The 19255-nt window shown below is 47.5% G+C and overlaps 19 non-coding genes across 19 annotated transcripts; all 19 read right to left on the bottom strand.

Moving 5' to 3' along the window:
• Positions 1–84: 84 nt before the first annotated feature.
• TRNAV-CAC (transfer RNA valine (anticodon CAC)) lies at positions 85–157 on the bottom strand. The gene has a single exon. It is a non-coding gene; the product is annotated as a tRNA-Val (tRNA).
• A 420-nt stretch (positions 158–577) lies between these two features.
• On the bottom strand, positions 578–649 carry TRNAP-UGG (transfer RNA proline (anticodon UGG)). Its single transcript has one exon. It is a non-coding gene; the product is annotated as a tRNA-Pro (tRNA).
• A 1315-nt stretch (positions 650–1964) lies between these two features.
• On the bottom strand, positions 1965–2037 carry TRNAV-CAC (transfer RNA valine (anticodon CAC)). Its single transcript has one exon. It is a non-coding gene; the product is annotated as a tRNA-Val (tRNA).
• Positions 2038–2457: 420 nt separating this feature from the next.
• Positions 2458–2529, bottom strand: TRNAP-UGG (transfer RNA proline (anticodon UGG)). The gene has a single exon. It is a non-coding gene; the product is annotated as a tRNA-Pro (tRNA).
• Positions 2530–3844: 1315 nt separating this feature from the next.
• TRNAV-CAC (transfer RNA valine (anticodon CAC)) lies at positions 3845–3917 on the bottom strand. Its single transcript has one exon. It is a non-coding gene; the product is annotated as a tRNA-Val (tRNA).
• A 420-nt stretch (positions 3918–4337) lies between these two features.
• On the bottom strand, positions 4338–4409 carry TRNAP-UGG (transfer RNA proline (anticodon UGG)). Its single transcript has one exon. It is a non-coding gene; the product is annotated as a tRNA-Pro (tRNA).
• A 1315-nt stretch (positions 4410–5724) lies between these two features.
• On the bottom strand, positions 5725–5797 carry TRNAV-CAC (transfer RNA valine (anticodon CAC)). Its single transcript has one exon. It is a non-coding gene; the product is annotated as a tRNA-Val (tRNA).
• A 420-nt stretch (positions 5798–6217) lies between these two features.
• Positions 6218–6289, bottom strand: TRNAP-UGG (transfer RNA proline (anticodon UGG)). Its single transcript has one exon. It is a non-coding gene; the product is annotated as a tRNA-Pro (tRNA).
• A 1315-nt stretch (positions 6290–7604) lies between these two features.
• On the bottom strand, positions 7605–7677 carry TRNAV-CAC (transfer RNA valine (anticodon CAC)). Its single transcript has one exon. It is a non-coding gene; the product is annotated as a tRNA-Val (tRNA).
• A 420-nt stretch (positions 7678–8097) lies between these two features.
• Positions 8098–8169, bottom strand: TRNAP-UGG (transfer RNA proline (anticodon UGG)). Its single transcript has one exon. It is a non-coding gene; the product is annotated as a tRNA-Pro (tRNA).
• Positions 8170–9480: 1311 nt separating this feature from the next.
• On the bottom strand, positions 9481–9553 carry TRNAV-CAC (transfer RNA valine (anticodon CAC)). The gene has a single exon. It is a non-coding gene; the product is annotated as a tRNA-Val (tRNA).
• Positions 9554–9973: 420 nt separating this feature from the next.
• TRNAP-UGG (transfer RNA proline (anticodon UGG)) lies at positions 9974–10045 on the bottom strand. Its single transcript has one exon. It is a non-coding gene; the product is annotated as a tRNA-Pro (tRNA).
• Positions 10046–11360: 1315 nt separating this feature from the next.
• On the bottom strand, positions 11361–11432 carry TRNAV-CAC (transfer RNA valine (anticodon CAC)). Its single transcript has one exon. It is a non-coding gene; the product is annotated as a tRNA-Val (tRNA).
• A 1802-nt stretch (positions 11433–13234) lies between these two features.
• On the bottom strand, positions 13235–13307 carry TRNAV-CAC (transfer RNA valine (anticodon CAC)). Its single transcript has one exon. It is a non-coding gene; the product is annotated as a tRNA-Val (tRNA).
• Positions 13308–13727: 420 nt separating this feature from the next.
• On the bottom strand, positions 13728–13799 carry TRNAP-UGG (transfer RNA proline (anticodon UGG)). The gene has a single exon. It is a non-coding gene; the product is annotated as a tRNA-Pro (tRNA).
• A 1319-nt stretch (positions 13800–15118) lies between these two features.
• TRNAV-CAC (transfer RNA valine (anticodon CAC)) lies at positions 15119–15191 on the bottom strand. Its single transcript has one exon. It is a non-coding gene; the product is annotated as a tRNA-Val (tRNA).
• A 420-nt stretch (positions 15192–15611) lies between these two features.
• On the bottom strand, positions 15612–15683 carry TRNAP-UGG (transfer RNA proline (anticodon UGG)). The gene has a single exon. It is a non-coding gene; the product is annotated as a tRNA-Pro (tRNA).
• Positions 15684–17008: 1325 nt separating this feature from the next.
• On the bottom strand, positions 17009–17081 carry TRNAV-CAC (transfer RNA valine (anticodon CAC)). Its single transcript has one exon. It is a non-coding gene; the product is annotated as a tRNA-Val (tRNA).
• A 1797-nt stretch (positions 17082–18878) lies between these two features.
• On the bottom strand, positions 18879–18951 carry TRNAV-CAC (transfer RNA valine (anticodon CAC)). The gene has a single exon. It is a non-coding gene; the product is annotated as a tRNA-Val (tRNA).
• Between the last annotated feature and the right edge of the window lie 304 nt (positions 18952–19255).

Here is a 19255-nt window from a genome sequence, read left to right as displayed (position 1 = left end):
TGGGAACGCAAATAAGTTCATACTTTACATTTGTGTGTGACAAAAGGGGAAAAAAACTATTTTGTGTAAAATGCCAGCAGAGAGTGTTTCTGCCCGGTCTCGAACCGGGGACCTTTCGCGTGTGAGGCGAACGTGATAACCACTACACTACAGAAACAGCTGCTTGCTCACCTTTGTAGGGACTGGGAGAACAGGTGCAAAGGGCAGTGCAAGTGGACCTGCTTAAAGACTAATCAAATGCCTTGCGCCTGAAGCTCACACAATCCAGCCTAAAACATACGTCCTATCAAGCATGCGCACATATACAAGTATGCCAGCTGAGGGCCTATGCAGCGTACAGAGGGAAGGACATATTTCCACTTTGAGATCGGACGGCCAAAACTCACAAGCAAATCAAGGAATGTTACTGAGAGCTAACAGAGAACACAAAGTGCTTGTCGCAAGGACATGGCACGCAAAGAGGTTCAGGAAGTGAATTGTTCATCGACTACTGCTTACCGAGAAAACCAGAGAGTCTGTCCAATGAAAATAACATTGAAAAAACAAAAAAAAGGAGCTCAAGTTAACCACCTTGATTGGGCTCGTCCGGGATTTGAACCCGGGACCTCTCGCACCCAAAGCGAGAATCATACCCCTAGACCAACGAGCCACGGTCCTTTGAGCATTTGACGGAATTGTCCTCAGCGTTTGCACCCCCCTTAGGATTCGAGGCCAAGAATGCCTATTCCTGAAGTTTGTTCCTGCCGCTGAAAGCCTTGTCGGTGTATGAGCCAAATGAATGCCCCAGTCGGCACGCTCTGACTGTCTTCACAGGTCTCCTCCTCATCCCGAAGGTTGGTGGCCCATTGACATCAGGGTGGAAGGTGCTTGCGATACACTGTTCCTTCCTTCCTTCCTTCCTTCCTTTATTCCTCTTATGCTGTTTATGTAATAAGAGGGGACGATACACAGAAGAGAGAAAGTGGCCCAACACACTAGACTAGCAGTCTTCTGATCAATCTGCAGCTGGCAAGGTGGGGGAGAGCCTTTATTTTGCACCTGCTGGGATCTGCATTGGCAGAAGCTCTGAGGGCTGGGCCTTTCCTTTTGCCTGTAAAAACAAAAAGCAGCCCTCCTCCCTCCAGCCCTGAGAGCATGGGCGTGACACTGGAAAAAGCAGCATCTCCCCTTTGGTAAAGATGACCATTGCACAGCTGCTCACTCAGAGCTCGATCGTGCTCGATCAGGCGAGATATATTTAGGTCACCAGCAAAGTCTGTTCTCTTTTCTTGCGTAGGGTGAGCATTCACAGAGCCCAGCTTCGTTGACAAGAGTGCAAAAGGTGTATACTAAAAGCTTTCTGCTTTACTTGAGCGCCATGGCCGTTATTATATTTTGGCTGCTCCAAGCAATCTCTGTCCAGCCGATGCAAATTTCCAGCTCAAATTTTCCCAGCACTCAAAAAGTCCCTCCTCCCGCCAGCTCTGCTTTCAGGAAGTTCAGCAGAAGCAGTCCAACTTCTGTTCCCACTTCAGAGGAAAAGCTTTCTCGGGCCAGAGAAAGCCAGGGAATCACTGTACCGGCAAGTGCATTTCTTACAACTGGTAATCCCTCAGAACACAGAAATGAAGAAGCTGTATATGAAAATGTATTATTTCTTTGGTACACTAACCTATGTAACTAATATGGACCATTTCAGAGGACGGAGCGGACCCAACTGTGATCCCAGAGACCCAAATACCCAGCAGTAGGGAAAATAAATCCTCTCTGTGCTCTGCAACATTACATACACAAAATGCAAGCGCGTGCATTTTTTTATTGGCCCCATATACAGAATACATGTGAGGATGCTTGCCTTCCCAGTGTATTTCTCAAGCTCTTGAGAGCATATGCTATTTCCATGGGAACGCAAATAAGTTCATACTTTACATTTGTGTGTGACAAAAGGGGAAAAAAACTATTTTGTGTAAAATGCCAGCAGAGAGTGTTTCTGCCCGGTCTCGAACCGGGGACCTTTCGCGTGTGAGGCGAACGTGATAACCACTACACTACAGAAACAGCTGCTTGCTCACCTTTGTAGGGACTGGGAGAACAGGTGCAAAGGGCAGTGCAAGTGGACCTGCTTAAAGACTAATCAAATGCCTTGCGCCTGAAGCTCACACAATCCAGCCTAAAACATACGTCCTATCAAGCATGCGCACATATACAAGTATGCCAGCTGAGGGCCTATGCAGCGTACAGAGGGAAGGACATATTTCCACTTTGAGATCGGACGGCCAAAACTCACAAGCAAATCAAGGAATGTTACTGAGAGCTAACAGAGAACACAAAGTGCTTGTCGCAAGGACATGGCACGCAAAGAGGTTCAGGAAGTGAATTGTTCATCGACTACTGCTTACCGAGAAAACCAGAGAGTCTGTCCAATGAAAATAACATTGAAAAAACAAAAAAAAGGAGCTCAAGTTAACCACCTTGATTGGGCTCGTCCGGGATTTGAACCCGGGACCTCTCGCACCCAAAGCGAGAATCATACCCCTAGACCAACGAGCCACGGTCCTTTGAGCATTTGACGGAATTGTCCTCAGCGTTTGCACCCCCCTTAGGATTCGAGGCCAAGAATGCCTATTCCTGAAGTTTGTTCCTGCCGCTGAAAGCCTTGTCGGTGTATGAGCCAAATGAATGCCCCAGTCGGCACGCTCTGACTGTCTTCACAGGTCTCCTCCTCATCCCGAAGGTTGGTGGCCCATTGACATCAGGGTGGAAGGTGCTTGCGATACACTGTTCCTTCCTTCCTTCCTTCCTTCCTTTATTCCTCTTATGCTGTTTATGTAATAAGAGGGGACGATACACAGAAGAGAGAAAGTGGCCCAACACACTAGACTAGCAGTCTTCTGATCAATCTGCAGCTGGCAAGGTGGGGGAGAGCCTTTATTTTGCACCTGCTGGGATCTGCATTGGCAGAAGCTCTGAGGGCTGGGCCTTTCCTTTTGCCTGTAAAAACAAAAAGCAGCCCTCCTCCCTCCAGCCCTGAGAGCATGGGCGTGACACTGGAAAAAGCAGCATCTCCCCTTTGGTAAAGATGACCATTGCACAGCTGCTCACTCAGAGCTCGATCGTGCTCGATCAGGCGAGATATATTTAGGTCACCAGCAAAGTCTGTTCTCTTTTCTTGCGTAGGGTGAGCATTCACAGAGCCCAGCTTCGTTGACAAGAGTGCAAAAGGTGTATACTAAAAGCTTTCTGCTTTACTTGAGCGCCATGGCCGTTATTATATTTTGGCTGCTCCAAGCAATCTCTGTCCAGCCGATGCAAATTTCCAGCTCAAATTTTCCCAGCACTCAAAAAGTCCCTCCTCCCGCCAGCTCTGCTTTCAGGAAGTTCAGCAGAAGCAGTCCAACTTCTGTTCCCACTTCAGAGGAAAAGCTTTCTCGGGCCAGAGAAAGCCAGGGAATCACTGTACCGGCAAGTGCATTTCTTACAACTGGTAATCCCTCAGAACACAGAAATGAAGAAGCTGTATATGAAAATGTATTATTTCTTTGGTACACTAACCTATGTAACTAATATGGACCATTTCAGAGGACGGAGCGGACCCAACTGTGATCCCAGAGACCCAAATACCCAGCAGTAGGGAAAATAAATCCTCTCTGTGCTCTGCAACATTACATACACAAAATGCAAGCGCGTGCATTTTTTTATTGGCCCCATATACAGAATACATGTGAGGATGCTTGCCTTCCCAGTGTATTTCTCAAGCTCTTGAGAGCATATGCTATTTCCATGGGAACGCAAATAAGTTCATACTTTACATTTGTGTGTGACAAAAGGGGAAAAAAACTATTTTGTGTAAAATGCCAGCAGAGAGTGTTTCTGCCCGGTCTCGAACCGGGGACCTTTCGCGTGTGAGGCGAACGTGATAACCACTACACTACAGAAACAGCTGCTTGCTCACCTTTGTAGGGACTGGGAGAACAGGTGCAAAGGGCAGTGCAAGTGGACCTGCTTAAAGACTAATCAAATGCCTTGCGCCTGAAGCTCACACAATCCAGCCTAAAACATACGTCCTATCAAGCATGCGCACATATACAAGTATGCCAGCTGAGGGCCTATGCAGCGTACAGAGGGAAGGACATATTTCCACTTTGAGATCGGACGGCCAAAACTCACAAGCAAATCAAGGAATGTTACTGAGAGCTAACAGAGAACACAAAGTGCTTGTCGCAAGGACATGGCACGCAAAGAGGTTCAGGAAGTGAATTGTTCATCGACTACTGCTTACCGAGAAAACCAGAGAGTCTGTCCAATGAAAATAACATTGAAAAAACAAAAAAGAGGAGCTCAAGTTAACCACCTTGATTGGGCTCGTCCGGGATTTGAACCCGGGACCTCTCGCACCCAAAGCGAGAATCATACCCCTAGACCAACGAGCCACGGTCCTTTGAGCATTTGACGGAATTGTCCTCAGCGTTTGCACCCCCCTTAGGATTCGAGGCCAAGAATGCCTATTCCTGAAGTTTGTTCCTGCCGCTGAAAGCCTTGTCGGTGTATGAGCCAAATGAATGCCCCAGTCGGCACGCTCTGACTGTCTTCACAGGTCTCCTCCTCATCCCGAAGGTTGGTGGCCCATTGACATCAGGGTGGAAGGTGCTTGCGATACACTGTTCCTTCCTTCCTTCCTTCCTTCCTTTATTCCTCTTATGCTGTTTATGTAATAAGAGGGGACGATACACAGAAGAGAGAAAGTGGCCCAACACACTAGACTAGCAGTCTTCTGATCAATCTGCAGCTGGCAAGGTGGGGGAGAGCCTTTATTTTGCACCTGCTGGGATCTGCATTGGCAGAAGCTCTGAGGGCTGGGCCTTTCCTTTTGCCTGTAAAAACAAAAAGCAGCCCTCCTCCCTCCAGCCCTGAGAGCATGGGCGTGACACTGGAAAAAGCAGCATCTCCCCTTTGGTAAAGATGACCATTGCACAGCTGCTCACTCAGAGCTCGATCGTGCTCGATCAGGCGAGATATATTTAGGTCACCAGCAAAGTCTGTTCTCTTTTCTTGCGTAGGGTGAGCATTCACAGAGCCCAGCTTCGTTGACAAGAGTGCAAAAGGTGTATACTAAAAGCTTTCTGCTTTACTTGAGCGCCATGGCCGTTATTATATTTTGGCTGCTCCAAGCAATCTCTGTCCAGCCGATGCAAATTTCCAGCTCAAATTTTCCCAGCACTCAAAAAGTCCCTCCTCCCGCCAGCTCTGCTTTCAGGAAGTTCAGCAGAAGCAGTCCAACTTCTGTTCCCACTTCAGAGGAAAAGCTTTCTCGGGCCAGAGAAAGCCAGGGAATCACTGTACCGGCAAGTGCATTTCTTACAACGGGTAATCCCTCAGAACACAGAAATGAAGAAGCTGTATATGAAAATGTATTATTTCTTTGGTACACTAACCTATGTAACTAATATGGACCATTTCAGAGGACGGAGCGGACCCAACTGTGATCCCAGAGACCCAAATACCCAGCAGTAGGGAAAATAAATCCTCTCTGTGCTCTGCAACATTACATACACAAAATGCAAGCGCGTGCATTTTTTTATTGGCCCCATATACAGAATACATGTGAGGATGCTTGCCTTCCCAGTGTATTTCTCAAGCTCTTGAGAGCATATGCTATTTCCATGGGAACGCAAATAAGTTCATACTTTACATTTGTGTGTGACAAAAGGGGAAAAAAACTATTTTGTGTAAAATGCCAGCAGAGAGTGTTTCTGCCCGGTCTCGAACCGGGGACCTTTCGCGTGTGAGGCGAACGTGATAACCACTACACTACAGAAACAGCTGCTTGCTCACCTTTGTAGGGACTGGGAGAACAGGTGCAAAGGGCAGTGCAAGTGGACCTGCTTAAAGACTAATCAAATGCCTTGCGCCTGAAGCTCACACAATCCAGCCTAAAACATACGTCCTATCAAGCATGCGCACATATACAAGTATGCCAGCTGAGGGCCTATGCAGCGTACAGAGGGAAGGACATATTTCCACTTTGAGATCGGACGGCCAAAACTCACAAGCAAATCAAGGAATGTTACTGAGAGCTAACAGAGAACACAAAGTGCTTGTCGCAAGGACATGGCACGCAAAGAGGTTCAGGAAGTGAATTGTTCATCGACTACTGCTTACCGAGAAAACCAGAGAGTCTGTCCAATGAAAATAACATTGAAAAAACAAAAAAAAGGAGCTCAAGTTAACCACCTTGATTGGGCTCGTCCGGGATTTGAACCCGGGACCTCTCGCACCCAAAGCGAGAATCATACCCCTAGACCAACGAGCCACGGTCCTTTGAGCATTTGACGGAATTGTCCTCAGCGTTTGCACCCCCCTTAGGATTCGAGGCCAAGAATGCCTATTCCTGAAGTTTGTTCCTGCCGCTGAAAGCCTTGTCGGTGTATGAGCCAAATGAATGCCCCAGTCGGCACGCTCTGACTGTCTTCACAGGTCTCCTCCTCATCCCGAAGGTTGGTGGCCCATTGACATCAGGGTGGAAGGTGCTTGCGATACACTGTTCCTTCCTTCCTTCCTTCCTTCCTTTATTCCTCTTATGCTGTTTATGTAATAAGAGGGGACGATACACAGAAGAGAGAAAGTGGCCCAACACACTAGACTAGCAGTCTTCTGATCAATCTGCAGCTGGCAAGGTGGGGGAGAGCCTTTATTTTGCACCTGCTGGGATCTGCATTGGCAGAAGCTCTGAGGGCTGGGCCTTTCCTTTTGCCTGTAAAAACAAAAAGCAGCCCTCCTCCCTCCAGCCCTGAGAGCATGGGCGTGACACTGGAAAAAGCAGCATCTCCCCTTTGGTAAAGATGACCATTGCACAGCTGCTCACTCAGAGCTCGATCGTGCTCGATCAGGCGAGATATATTTAGGTCACCAGCAAAGTCTGTTCTCTTTTCTTGCGTAGGGTGAGCATTCACAGAGCCCAGCTTCGTTGACAAGAGTGCAAAAGGTGTATACTAAAAGCTTTCTGCTTTACTTGAGCGCCATGGCCGTTATTATATTTTGGCTGCTCCAAGCAATCTCTGTCCAGCCGATGCAAATTTCCAGCTCAAATTTTCCCAGCACTCAAAAAGTCCCTCCTCCCGCCAGCTCTGCTTTCAGGAAGTTCAGCAGAAGCAGTCCAACTTCTGTTCCCACTTCAGAGGAAAAGCTTTCTCGGGCCAGAGAAAGCCAGGGAATCACTGTACCGGCAAGTGCATTTCTTACAACTGGTAATCCCTCAGAACACAGAAATGAAGAAGCTGTATATGAAAATGTATTATTTCTTTGGTACACTAACCTATGTAACTAATATGGACCATTTCAGAGGACGGAGCGGACCCAACTGTGATCCCAGAGACCCAAATACCCAGCAGTAGGGAAAATAAATCCTCTCTGTGCTCTGCAACATTACATACACAAAATGCAAGCGCGTGCATTTTTTTATTGGCCCCATATACAGAATACATGTGAGGATGCTTGCCTTCCCAGTGTATTTCTCAAGCTCTTGAGAGCATATGCTATTTCCATGGGAACGCAAATAAGTTCATACTTTACATTTGTGTGTGACAAAAGGGGAAAAAAACTATTTTGTGTAAAATGCCAGCAGAGAGTGTTTCTGCCCGGTCTCGAACCGGGGACCTTTCGCGTGTGAGGCGAACGTGATAACCACTACACTACAGAAACAGCTGCTTGCTCACCTTTGTAGGGACTGGGAGAACAGGTGCAAAGGGCAGTGCAAGTGGACCTGCTTAAAGACTAATCAAATGCCTTGCGCCTGAAGCTCACACAATCCAGCCTAAAACATACGTCCTATCAAGCATGCGCACATATACAAGTATGCCAGCTGAGGGCCTATGCAGCGTACAGAGGGAAGGACATATTTCCACTTTGAGATCGGACGGCCAAAACTCACAAGCAAATCAAGGAATGTTACTGAGAGCTAACAGAGAACACAAAGTGCTTGTCGCAAGGACATGGCACGCAAAGAGGTTCAGGAAGTGAATTGTTCATCGACTACTGCTTACCGAGAAAACCAGAGAGTCTGTCCAATGAAAATAACATTGAAAAAACAAAAAAAAGGAGCTCAAGTTAACCACCTTGATTGGGCTCGTCCGGGATTTGAACCCGGGACCTCTCGCACCCAAAGCGAGAATCATACCCCTAGACCAACGAGCCACGGTCCTTTGAGCATTTGACGGAATTGTCCTCAGCGTTTGCACCCCCCTTAGGATTCGAGGCCAAGAATGCCTATTCCTGAAGTTTGTTCCTGCCGCTGAAAGCCTTGTCGGTGTATGAGCCAAATGAATGCCCCAGTCGGCACGCTCTGACTGTCTTCACAGGTCTCCTCCTCATCCCGAAGGTTGGTGGCCCATTGACATCAGGGTGGAAGGTGCTTGCGATACACTGTTCCTTCCTTCCTTCCTTCCTTTATTCCTCTTATGCTGTTTATGTAATAAGAGGGGACGATACACAGAAGAGAGAAAGTGGCCCAACACACTAGACTAGCAGTCTTCTGATCAATCTGCAGCTGGCAAGGTGGGGGAGAGCCTTTATTTTGCACCTGCTGGGATCTGCATTGGCAGAAGCTCTGAGGGCTGGGCCTTTCCTTTTGCCTGTAAAAACAGAAAGCAGCCCTCCTCCCTCCAGCCCTGAGAGCATGGGCGTGACACTGGAAAAAGCAGCATCTCCCCTTTGGTAAAGATGACCATTGCACAGCTGCTCACTCAGAGCTCGATCGTGCTCGATCAGGCGAGATATATTTAGGTCACCAGCAAAGTCTGTTCTCTTTTCTTGCGTAGGGTGAGCATTCACAGAGCCCAGCTTCGTTGACAAGAGTGCAAAAGGTGTATACTAAAAGCTTTCTGCTTTACTTGAGCGCCATGGCCGTTATTATATTTTGGCTGCTCCAAGCAATCTCTGTCCAGCCGATGCAAATTTCCAGCTCAAATTTTCCCAGCACTCAAAAAGTCCCTCCTCCCGCCAGCTCTGCTTTCAGGAAGTTCAGCAGAAGCAGTCCAACTTCTGTTCCCACTTCAGAGGAAAAGCTTTCTCGGGCCAGAGAAAGCCAGGGAATCACTGTACCGGCAAGTGCATTTCTTACAACTGGTAATCCCTCAGAACACAGAAATGAAGAAGCTGTATATGAAAATGTATTATTTCTTTGGTACACTAACCTATGTAACTAATATGGACCATTTCAGAGGACGGAGCGGACCCAACTGTGATCCCAGAGACCCAAATACCCAGCAGTAGGGAAAATAAATCCTCTCTGTGCTCTGCAACATTACATACACAAAATGCAAGCGCGTGCATTTTTTTATTGGCCCCATATACAGAATACATGTGAGGATGCTTGCCTTCCCAGTGTATTTCTCAAGCTCTTGAGAGCATATGCTATTTCCATGGGAACGCAAATAAGTTCATACTTTACATTTGTGTGTGACAAAAGGGGAAAAAAACTATTTTGTGTAAAATGCCAGCAGAGAGTGTTTCTGCCCGGTCTCGAACCGGGGACCTTTCGCGTGTGAGGCGAACGTGATAACCACTACACTACAGAAACAGCTGCTTGCTCACCTTTGTAGGGACTGGGAGAACAGGTGCAAAGGGCAGTGCAAGTGGACCTGCTTAAAGACTAATCAAATGCCTTGCGCCTGAAGCTCACACAATCCAGCCTAAAACATACGTCCTATCAAGCATGCGCACATATACAAGTATGCCAGCTGAGGGCCTATGCAGCGTACAGAGGGAAGGACATATTTCCACTTTGAGATCGGACGGCCAAAACTCACAAGCAAATCAAGGAATGTTACTGAGAGCTAACAGAGAACACAAAGTGCTTGTCGCAAGGACATGGCACGCAAAGAGGTTCAGGAAGTGAATTGTTCATCGACTACTGCTTACCGAGAAAACCAGAGAGTCTGTCCAATGAAAATAACATTGAAAAAACAAAAAAAAGGAGCTCAAGTTAACCACCTTGATTGGGCTCGTCCGGGATTTGAACCCGGGACCTCTCGCACCCAAAGCGAGAATCATACCCCTAGACCAACGAGCCACGGTCCTTTGAGCATTTGACGGAATTGTCCTCAGCGTTTGCACCCCCCTTAGGATTCGAGGCCAAGAATGCCTATTCCTGAAGTTTGTTCCTGCCGCTGAAAGCCTTGTCGGTGTATGAGCCAAATGAATGCCCCAGTCGGCACGCTCTGACTGTCTTCACAGGTCTCCTCCTCATCCCGAAGGTTGGTGGCCCATTGACATCAGGGTGGAAGGTGCTTGCGATACACTGTTCCTTCCTTCCTTCCTTCCTTCCTTTATTCCTCTTATGCTGTTTATGTAATAAGAGGGGACGATACACAGAAGAGAGAAAGTGGCCCAACACACTAGACTAGCAGTCTTCTGATCAATCTGCAGCTGGCAAGGTGGGGGAGAGCCTTTATTTTGCACCTGCTGGGATCTGCATTGGCAGAAGCTCTGAGGGCTGGGCCTTTCCTTTTGCCTGTAAAAACAAAAAGCAGCCCTCCTCCCTCCAGCCCTGAGAGCATGGGCGTGACACTGGAAAAAGCAGCATCTCCCCTTTGGTAAAGATGACCATTGCACAGCTGCTCACTCAGAGCTCGATCGTGCTCGATCAGGCGAGATATATTTAGGTCACCAGCAAAGTCTGTTCTCTTTTCTTGCGTAGGGTGAGCATTCACAGAGCCCAGCTTCGTTGACAAGAGTGCAAAAGGTGTATACTAAAAGCTTTCTGCTTTACTTGAGCGCCATGGCCGTTATTATATTTTGGCTGCTCCAAGCAATCTCTGTCCAGCCGATGCAAATTTCCAGCTCAAATTTTCCCAGCACTCAAAAAGTCCCTCCTCCCGCCAGCTCTGCTTTCAGGAAGTTCAGCAGAAGCAGTCCAACTTCTGTTCCCACTTCAGAGGAAAAGCTTTCTCGGGCCAGAGAAAGCCAGGGAATCACTGTACCGGCAAGTGCATTTCTTACAACTGGTAATCCCTCAGAACACAGAAATGAAGAAGCTGTATATGAAAATGTATTATTTCTTTGGTACACTAACCTATGTAACTAATATGGACCATTTCAGAGGACGGAGCGGACCCAACTGTGATCCCAGAGACCCAAATACCCAGCAGTAGGGAAAATAAATCCTCTCTGTGCTCTGCAACATTACATACACAAAATGCAAGCGCGTGCATTTTTTTATTGGCCCCATATACAGAATACATGTGAGGATGCTTGCCTTCCCAGTGTATTTCTCAAGCTCTTGAGAGCATATGCTATTTCCATGGGAACGCAAATAAGTTCATACTTTACATTTGTGTGTGACAAAAGGGGAAAAAAACTATTTTGTGTAAAATGCCAGCAGAGAGTGTTTCTGCCCGGTCTCGAACCGGGGACCTTCGCGTGTGAGGCGAACGTGATAACCACTACACTACAGAAACAGCTGCTTGCTCACCTTTGTAGGGACTGGGAGAACAGGTGCAAAGGGCAGTGCAAGTGGACCTGCTTAAAGACTAATCAAATGCCTTGCGCCTGAAGCTCACACAATCCAGCCTAAAACATACGTCCTATCAAGCATGCGCACATATACAAGTATGCCAGCTGAGGGCCTATGCAGCGTACAGAGGGAAGGACATATTTCCACTTTGAGATCGGACGGCCAAAACTCACAAGCAAATCAAGGAATGTTACTGAGAGCTAACAGAGAACACAAAGTGCTTGTCGCAAGGACATGGCACGCAAAGAGGTTCAGGAAGTGAATTGTTCATCGACTACTGCTTACCGAGAAAACCAGAGAGTCTGTCCAATGAAAATAACATTGAAAAAACAAAAAAAAGGAGCTCAAGTTAACCACCTTGATTGGGCTCTAAATCCCGGGACCTCTCGCACCCAAAGCGAGAATCATACCCCTAGACCAACGAGCCACGGTCCTTTGAGCATTTGACGGAATTGTCCTCAGCGTTTGCACCCCCCTTAGGATTCGAGGCCAAGAATGCCTATTCCTGAAGTTTGTTCCTGCCGCTGGAAGCCTTGTCGGTGTATGAGCCAAATGAATGCCCCAGTCGGCACGCTCTGACTGTCTTCACAGGTCTCCTCCTCATCCCGAAGGTTGGTGGCCCATTGACATCAGGGTGGAAGGTGCTTGCGATACACTGTTCCTTCCTTCCTTCCTTCCTTCCTTCCTTTATTCCTCTTATGCTGTTTATGTAATAAGAGGGGACGATACACAGAAGAGAGAAAGTGGCCCAACACACTAGACTAGCAGTCTTCTGATCAATCTGCAGCTGGCAAGGTGGGGGAGAGCCTTTATTTTGCACCTGCTGGGATCTGCATTGGCAGAAGCTCTGAGGGCTGGGCCTTTCCTTTTGCCTGTAAAAACAAAAAGCAGCCCTCCTCCCTCCAGCCCTGAGAGCATGGGCGTGACACTGGAAAAAGCAGCATCTCCCCTTTGGTAAAGATGACCATTGCACAGCTGCTCACTCAGAGCTCGATCGTGCTCGATCAGGCGAGATATATTTAGGTCACCAGCAAAGTCTGTTCTCTTTTCTTGCGTAGGGTGAGCATTCACAGAGCCCAGCTTCGTTGACAAGAGTGCAAAAGGTGTATACTAAAAGCTTTCTGCTTTACTTGAGCGCCATGGCCGTTATTATATTTTGGCTGCTCCAAGCAATCTCTGTCCAGCCGATGCAAATTTCCAGCTCAAATTTTCCCAGCACTCAAAAAGTCCCTCCTCCCGCCAGCTCTGCTTTCAGGAAGTTCAGCAGAAGCAGTCCAACTTCTGTTCCCACTTCAGAGGAAAAGCTTTCTCGGGCCAGAGAAAGCCAGGGAATCACTGTACCGGCAAGTGCATTTCTTACAACTGGTAATCCCTCAGAACACAGAAATGAAGAAGCTGTATATGAAAATGTATTATTTCTTTGGTACACTAACCTATGTAACTAATATGGACCATTTCAGAGGACGGAGCGGACCCAACTGTGATCCCAGAGACCCAAATACCCAGCAGTAGGGAAAATAAATCCTCTCTGTGCTCTGCAACATTACATACACAAAATGCAAGCGCGTGCATTTTTTTATTGGCCCCATATACAGAATACATGTGAGGATGCTTGCCTTCCCAGTGTATTTCTCAAGCTCTTGAGAGCATATGCTATTTCCATGGGAACGCAAATAAGTTCATACTTTACATTTGTGTGTGACAAAAGGGGGAAAAAACTATTTTGTGTAAAATGCCAGCAGAGAGTGTTTCTGCCCGGTCTCGAACCGGGGACCTTTCGCGTGTGAGGCGAACATGATAGCCACTACACTACAGAAACAGCTGCTTGCTCACCTTTGTAGGGACTGGGAGAACAGGTGCAAAGGGCAGTGCAAGTGGACCTGCTTAAAGACTAATCAAATGCCTTGCGCCTGAAGCTCACACAATCCAGCCTAAAACATACGTCCTATCAAGCATGCGCACATATACAAGTATGCCAGCTGAGGGCCTATGCAGCGTACAGAGGGAAGGACATATTTCCACTTTGAGATCGGACGGCCAAAACTCACAAGCAAATCAAGGAATGTTACTGAGAGCTAACAGAGAACACAAAGTGCTTGTCGCAAGGACATGGCACGCAAAGAGGTTCAGGAAGTGAATTGTTCATCGACTACTGCTTACCGAGAAAACCAGAGAGTCTGTCCAATGAAAATAACATTGAAAAAACAAAAAAAAGGAGCTCAAGTTAACCACCTTGATTGGGCTCGTCCGGGATTTGAACCCGGGACCTCTTGCACCCAAAGCGAGAATCATACCCCTAGACCAACGAGCCACGGTCCTTTGAGCATTTGACGGAATTGTCCTCAGCGTTTGCACCCCCCTTAGGATTCGAGGCCAAGAATGCCTATTCCTGAAGTTTGTTCCTGCCGCTGAAAGCCTTGTCGGTGTATGAGCCAAATGAATGCCCCAGTCGGCACGCTCTGACTGTCTTCACAGGTCTCCTCCTCATCCCGAAGGTTGGTGGCCCATTGACATCAGGGTGGAAGGTGCTTGCGATACACTGTTCCTTCCTTCCTTCCTTCCTTCCTTCCTTTATTCCTCTTATGCTGTTTATGTAATAAGAGGGGACGATACACAGAAGAGAGAAAGTGGCCCAACACACTAGACTAGCAGTCTTCTGATCAATCTGCAGCTAGCAAGGTGGGGGAGAGCCTTTATTTTGCACCTGCTGGGATCTGCATTGGCAGAAGCTCTGAGGGCTGGGCCTTTCCTTTTGCCTGTAAAAACAAAAAGCAGCCCTCCTCCCTCCAGCCCTGAGAGCATGGGCGTGACACTGGAAAAAGCAGCATCTCCCCTTTGGTAAAGATGACCATTGCACAGCTGCTCACTCAGAGCTCGATCGTGCTCGATCAGGCGAGATATATTTAGGTCACCAGCAAAGTCTGTTCTCTTTTCTTGCGTAGGGTGAGCATTCACAGAGCCCAGCTTCGTTGACAAGAGTGCAAAAGGTGTATACTAAAAGCTTTCTGCTTTACTTGAGCGCCATGGCCGTTATTATATTTTGGCTGCTCCAAGCAATCTCTGTCCAGCCGATGCAAATTTCCAGCTCAAATTTTCCCAGCACTCAAAAAGTCCCTCCTCCCGCCAGCTCTGCTTTCAGGAAGTTCAGCAGAAGCAGTCCAACTTCTGTTCCCACTTCAGAGGAAAAGCTTTCTCGGGCCAGAGAAAGCCAGGGAATCACTGTACCGGCAAGTGCATTTCTTACAACTGGTAATCCCTCAGAACACAGAAATGAAGAAGCTGTATATGAAAATGTATTATTTCTTTGGTACACTAACCTATGTAACTAATATGGACCATTTCAGAGGACGGAGCGGACCCAACTGTGATCCCAGAGACCCAAATACCCAGCAGTAGGGAAAATAAATCCTCTCTGTGCTCTGCAACATTACATACACAAAATGCAAGCGCGTGCATTTTTTTATTGGCCCCATATACAGAATACATGTGAGGATGCTTGCCTTCCCAGTGTATTTCTCAAGCTCTTGAGAGCATATGCTATTTCCATGGGAACGCAAATAAGTTCATACTTTACATTTGTGTGTGACAAAAGGGGAAAAAAACTATTTTGTGTAAAATGCCAGCAGAGAGTGTTTCTGCCCGGTCTCGAACCGGGGACCTTTCGCGTGTGAGGCGAACGTGATAACCACTACACTACAGAAACAGCTGCTTGCTCACCTTTGTAGGGACTGGGAGAACAGGTGCAAAGGGCAGTGCAAGTGGACCTGCTTAAAGACTAATCAAATGCCTTGCGCCTGAAGCTCACACAATCCAGCCTAAAACATACGTCCTATCAAGCATGCGCACATATACAAGTATGCCAGCTGAGGGCCTATGCAGCGTACAGAGGGAAGGACATATTTCCACTTTGAGATCGGACGGCCAAAACTCACAAGCAAATCAAGGAATGTTACTGAGAGCTAACAGAGAACACAAAGTGCTTGTCGCAAGGACATGGCACGCAAAGAGGTTCAGGAAGTGAATTGTTCATCGACTACTGCTTACCGAGAAAACCAGAGAGTCTGTCCAATGAAAATAACATTGAAAAAACAAAAAAAAGGAGCTCAAGTTAACCACCTTGATTGGGCTCGTCCGGGATTTGAACCCGGGACCTCTCGCACCCAAAGCGAGAATCATACCCCTAGACCAACGAGCCACGGTCCTTTGAGCATTTGACGGAATTGTCCTCAGCGTTTGCACCCCCCTTAGGATTCGAGGCCAAGAATGCCTATTCCTGAAGTTTGTTCCTGCCGCTGAAAGCCTTGTCGGTGTATGAGCCAAATGAATGCCCCAGTCGGCACGCTCTGACTGTCTTCACAGGTCTCCTCCTCATCCCGAAGGTTGGTGGCCCATTGACATCAGGGTGGAAGGTGCTTGCGATACACTGTTCCTTCCTTCCTTCCTTCCTTCCTTTATTCCTCTTATGCTGTTTATGTAATAAGAGGGGACGATACACAGAAGAGAGAAAGTGGCCCAACACACTAGACTAGCAGTCTTCTGATCAATCTGCAGCTGGCAAGGTGGGGGAGAGCCTTTATTTTGCACCTGCTGGGATCTGCATTGGCAGAAGCTCTGAGGGCTGGGCCTTTCCTTTTGCCTGTAAAAACAAAAAGCAGCCCTCCTCCCTCCAGCCCTGAGAGCATGGGCGTGACACTGGAAAAAGCAGCATCTCCCCTTTGGTAAAGATGACCATTGCACAGCTGCTCACTCAGAGCTCGATCGTGCTCGATCAGGCTCGATCAGGCGAGATATATTTAGGTCACCAGCAAAGTCTGTTCTCTTTTCTTGCGTAGGGTGAGCATTCACAGAGCCCAGCTTCGTTGACAAGAGTGCAAAAGGTGTATACTAAAAGCTTTCTGCTTTACTTGAGCGCCATGGCCGTTATTATATTTTGGCTGCTCCAAGCAATCTCTGTCCAGCCGATGCAAATTTCCAGCTCAAATTTTCCCAGCACTCAAAAAGTCCCTCCTCCCGCCAGCTCTGCTTTCAGGAAGTTCAGCAGAAGCAGTCCAACTTCTGTTCCCACTTCAGAGGAAAAGCTTTCTCGGGCCAGAGAAAGCCAGGGAATCACTGTACCGGCAAGTGCATTTCTTACAACTGGTAATCCCTCAGAACACAGAAATGAAGAAGCTGTATATGAAAATGTATTATTTCTTTGGTACACTAACCTATGTAACTAATATGGACCATTTCAGAGGACGGAGCGGACCCAACTGTGATCCCAGAGACCCAAATACCCAGCAGTAGGGAAAATAAATCCTCTCTGTGCTCTGCAACATTACATACACAAAATGCAAGCGCGTGCATTTTTTTATTGGCCCCATATACAGAATACATGTGAGGATGCTTGCCTTCCCAGTGTATTTCTCAAGCTCTTGAGAGCATATGCTATTTCCATGGGAACGCAAATAAGTTCATACTTTACATTTGTGTGTGACAAAAGGGGAAAAAAACTATTTTGTGTAAAATGCCAGCAGAGAGTGTTTCTGCCCGGTCTCGAACCGGGGACCTTTCGCGTGTGAGGCAAACGTGATAACCACTACACTACAGAAACAGCTGCTTGCTCACCTTTGTAGGGACTGGGAGAACAGGTGCAAAGGGCAGTGCAAGTGGACCTGCTTAAAGACTAATCAAATGCCTTGCGCCTGAAGCTCACACAATCCAGCCTAAAACATACGTCCTATCAAGCATGTGCACATATACAAGTATGCCAGCTGAGGGCCTATGCAGCGTACAGAGGGAAGGACATATTTCCACTTTGAGATCGGACGGCCAAAACTCACAAGCAAATCAAGGAATGTTACTGAGAGCTAACAGAGAACACAAAGTGCTTGTCGCAAGGACATGGCACGCAAAGAGGTTCAGGAAGTGAATTGTTCATCGACTACTGCTTACCGAGAAAACCAGAGAGTCTGTCCAATGAAAATAACATTGAAAAAACAAAAAAAAGGAGCTCAAGTTAACCACCTTGATTGGGCTCGTCCGGGATTTGAACCCGGGACCTCTCATACCCCTAGACCAACGAGCCACGGTCCTTTGAGCATTTGACGGAATTGTCCTCAGCGTTTGCACCCCCCTTAGGATTCGAGGCCAAGAATGCCTATTCCTGAAGTTTGTTCCTGCCGCTGAAAGCCTTGTCGGTGTATGAGCCAAATGAATGCCCCAGTCGGCACGCTCTGACTGTCTTCACAGGTCTCCTCCTCATCCCGAAGGTTGGTGGCCCATTGACATCAGGGTGGAAGGTGCTTGCGATACACTGTTCCTTCCTTCCTTCCTTCCTTCCTTCCTTCCTTTATTCCTCTTATGCTGTTTATGTAATAAGAGGGGACGATACACAGAAGAGAGAAAGTGGCCCAACACACTAGACTAGCAGTCTTCTGATCAATCTGCAGCTGGCAAGGTGGGGGAGAGCCTTTATTTTGCACCTGCTGGGATCTGCATTGGCAGAAGCTCTGAGGGCTGGGCCTTTCCTTTTGCCTGTAAAAACAAAAAGCAGCCCTCCTCCCTCCAGCCCTGAGAGCATGGGCGTGACACTGGAAAAAGCAGCATCTCCCCTTTGGTAAAGATGACCATTGCACAGCTGCTCACTCAGAGCTCGATCGTGCTCGATCAGGCGAGATATATTTAGGTCACCAGCAAAGTCTGTTCTCTTTTCTTGCGTAGGGTGAGCATTCACAGAGCCCAGCTTCGTTGACAAGAGTGCAAAAGGTGTATACTAAAAGCTTTCTGCTTTACTTGAGCGCCATGGCCGTTATTATATTTTGGCTGCTCCAAGCAATCTCTGTCCAGCCGATGCAAATTTCCAGCTCAAATTTTCCCAGCACTCAAAAAGTCCCTCCTCCCGCCAGCTCTGCTTTCAGGAAGTTCAGCAGAAGCAGTCCAACTTCTGTTCCCACTTCAGAGGAAAAGCTTTCTCGGGCCAGAGAAAGCCAGGGAATCACTGTACCGGCAAGTGCATTTCTTACAACTGGTAATCCCTCAGAACACAGAAATGAAGAAGCTGTATATGAAAATGTATTATTTCTTTGGTACACTAACCTATGTAACTAATATGGACCATTTCAGAGGACGGAGCGGACCCAACTGTGATCCCAGAGACCCAAATACCCAGCAGTAGGGAAAATAAATCCTCTCTGTGCTCTGCAACATTACATACACAAAATGCAAGCGCGTGCATTTTTTTATTGGCCCCATATACAGAATACATGTGAGGATGCTTGCCTTCCCAGTGTATTTCTCAAGCTCTTGAGAGCATATGCTATTTCCATGGGAACGCAAATAAGTTCATACTTTACATTTGTGTGTGACAAAAGGGGAAAAAAACTATTTTTTGTAAAATGCCAGCAGAGAGTGTTTCTGCCCGGTCTCGAACCGGGGACCTTTCGCGTGTGAGGCGAACGTGATAACCACTACACTACAGAAACAGCTGCTTGCTCACCTTTGTAGGGACTGGGAGAACAGGTGCAAAGGGCAGTGCAAGTGGACCTGCTTAAAGACTAATCAAATGCCTTGCGCCTGAAGCTCACACAATCCAGCCTAAAACATACGTCCTATCAAGCATGCGCACATATACAAGTATGCCAGCTGAGGGCCTATGCAGCGTACAGAGGGAAGGACATATTTCCACTTTGAGATCGGACGGCCAAAACTCACAAGCAAATCAAGGAATGTTACTGAGAGCTAACAGAGAACACAAAGTGCTTGTCGCAAGGACATGGCACGCAAAGA

Source organism: Ambystoma mexicanum, chromosome 2q, assembly GCF_040938575.1.
Source record: "Ambystoma mexicanum isolate Mex_15411 chromosome 2q, UKY_AmexF1_1, whole genome shotgun sequence".
Lineage (NCBI taxonomy): Eukaryota > Metazoa > Chordata > Amphibia > Caudata > Ambystomatidae > Ambystoma > Ambystoma mexicanum.
Note: the sequence above shows the minus strand (reverse complement) of the source record. Positions and strands in the feature narration are given on the sequence as shown.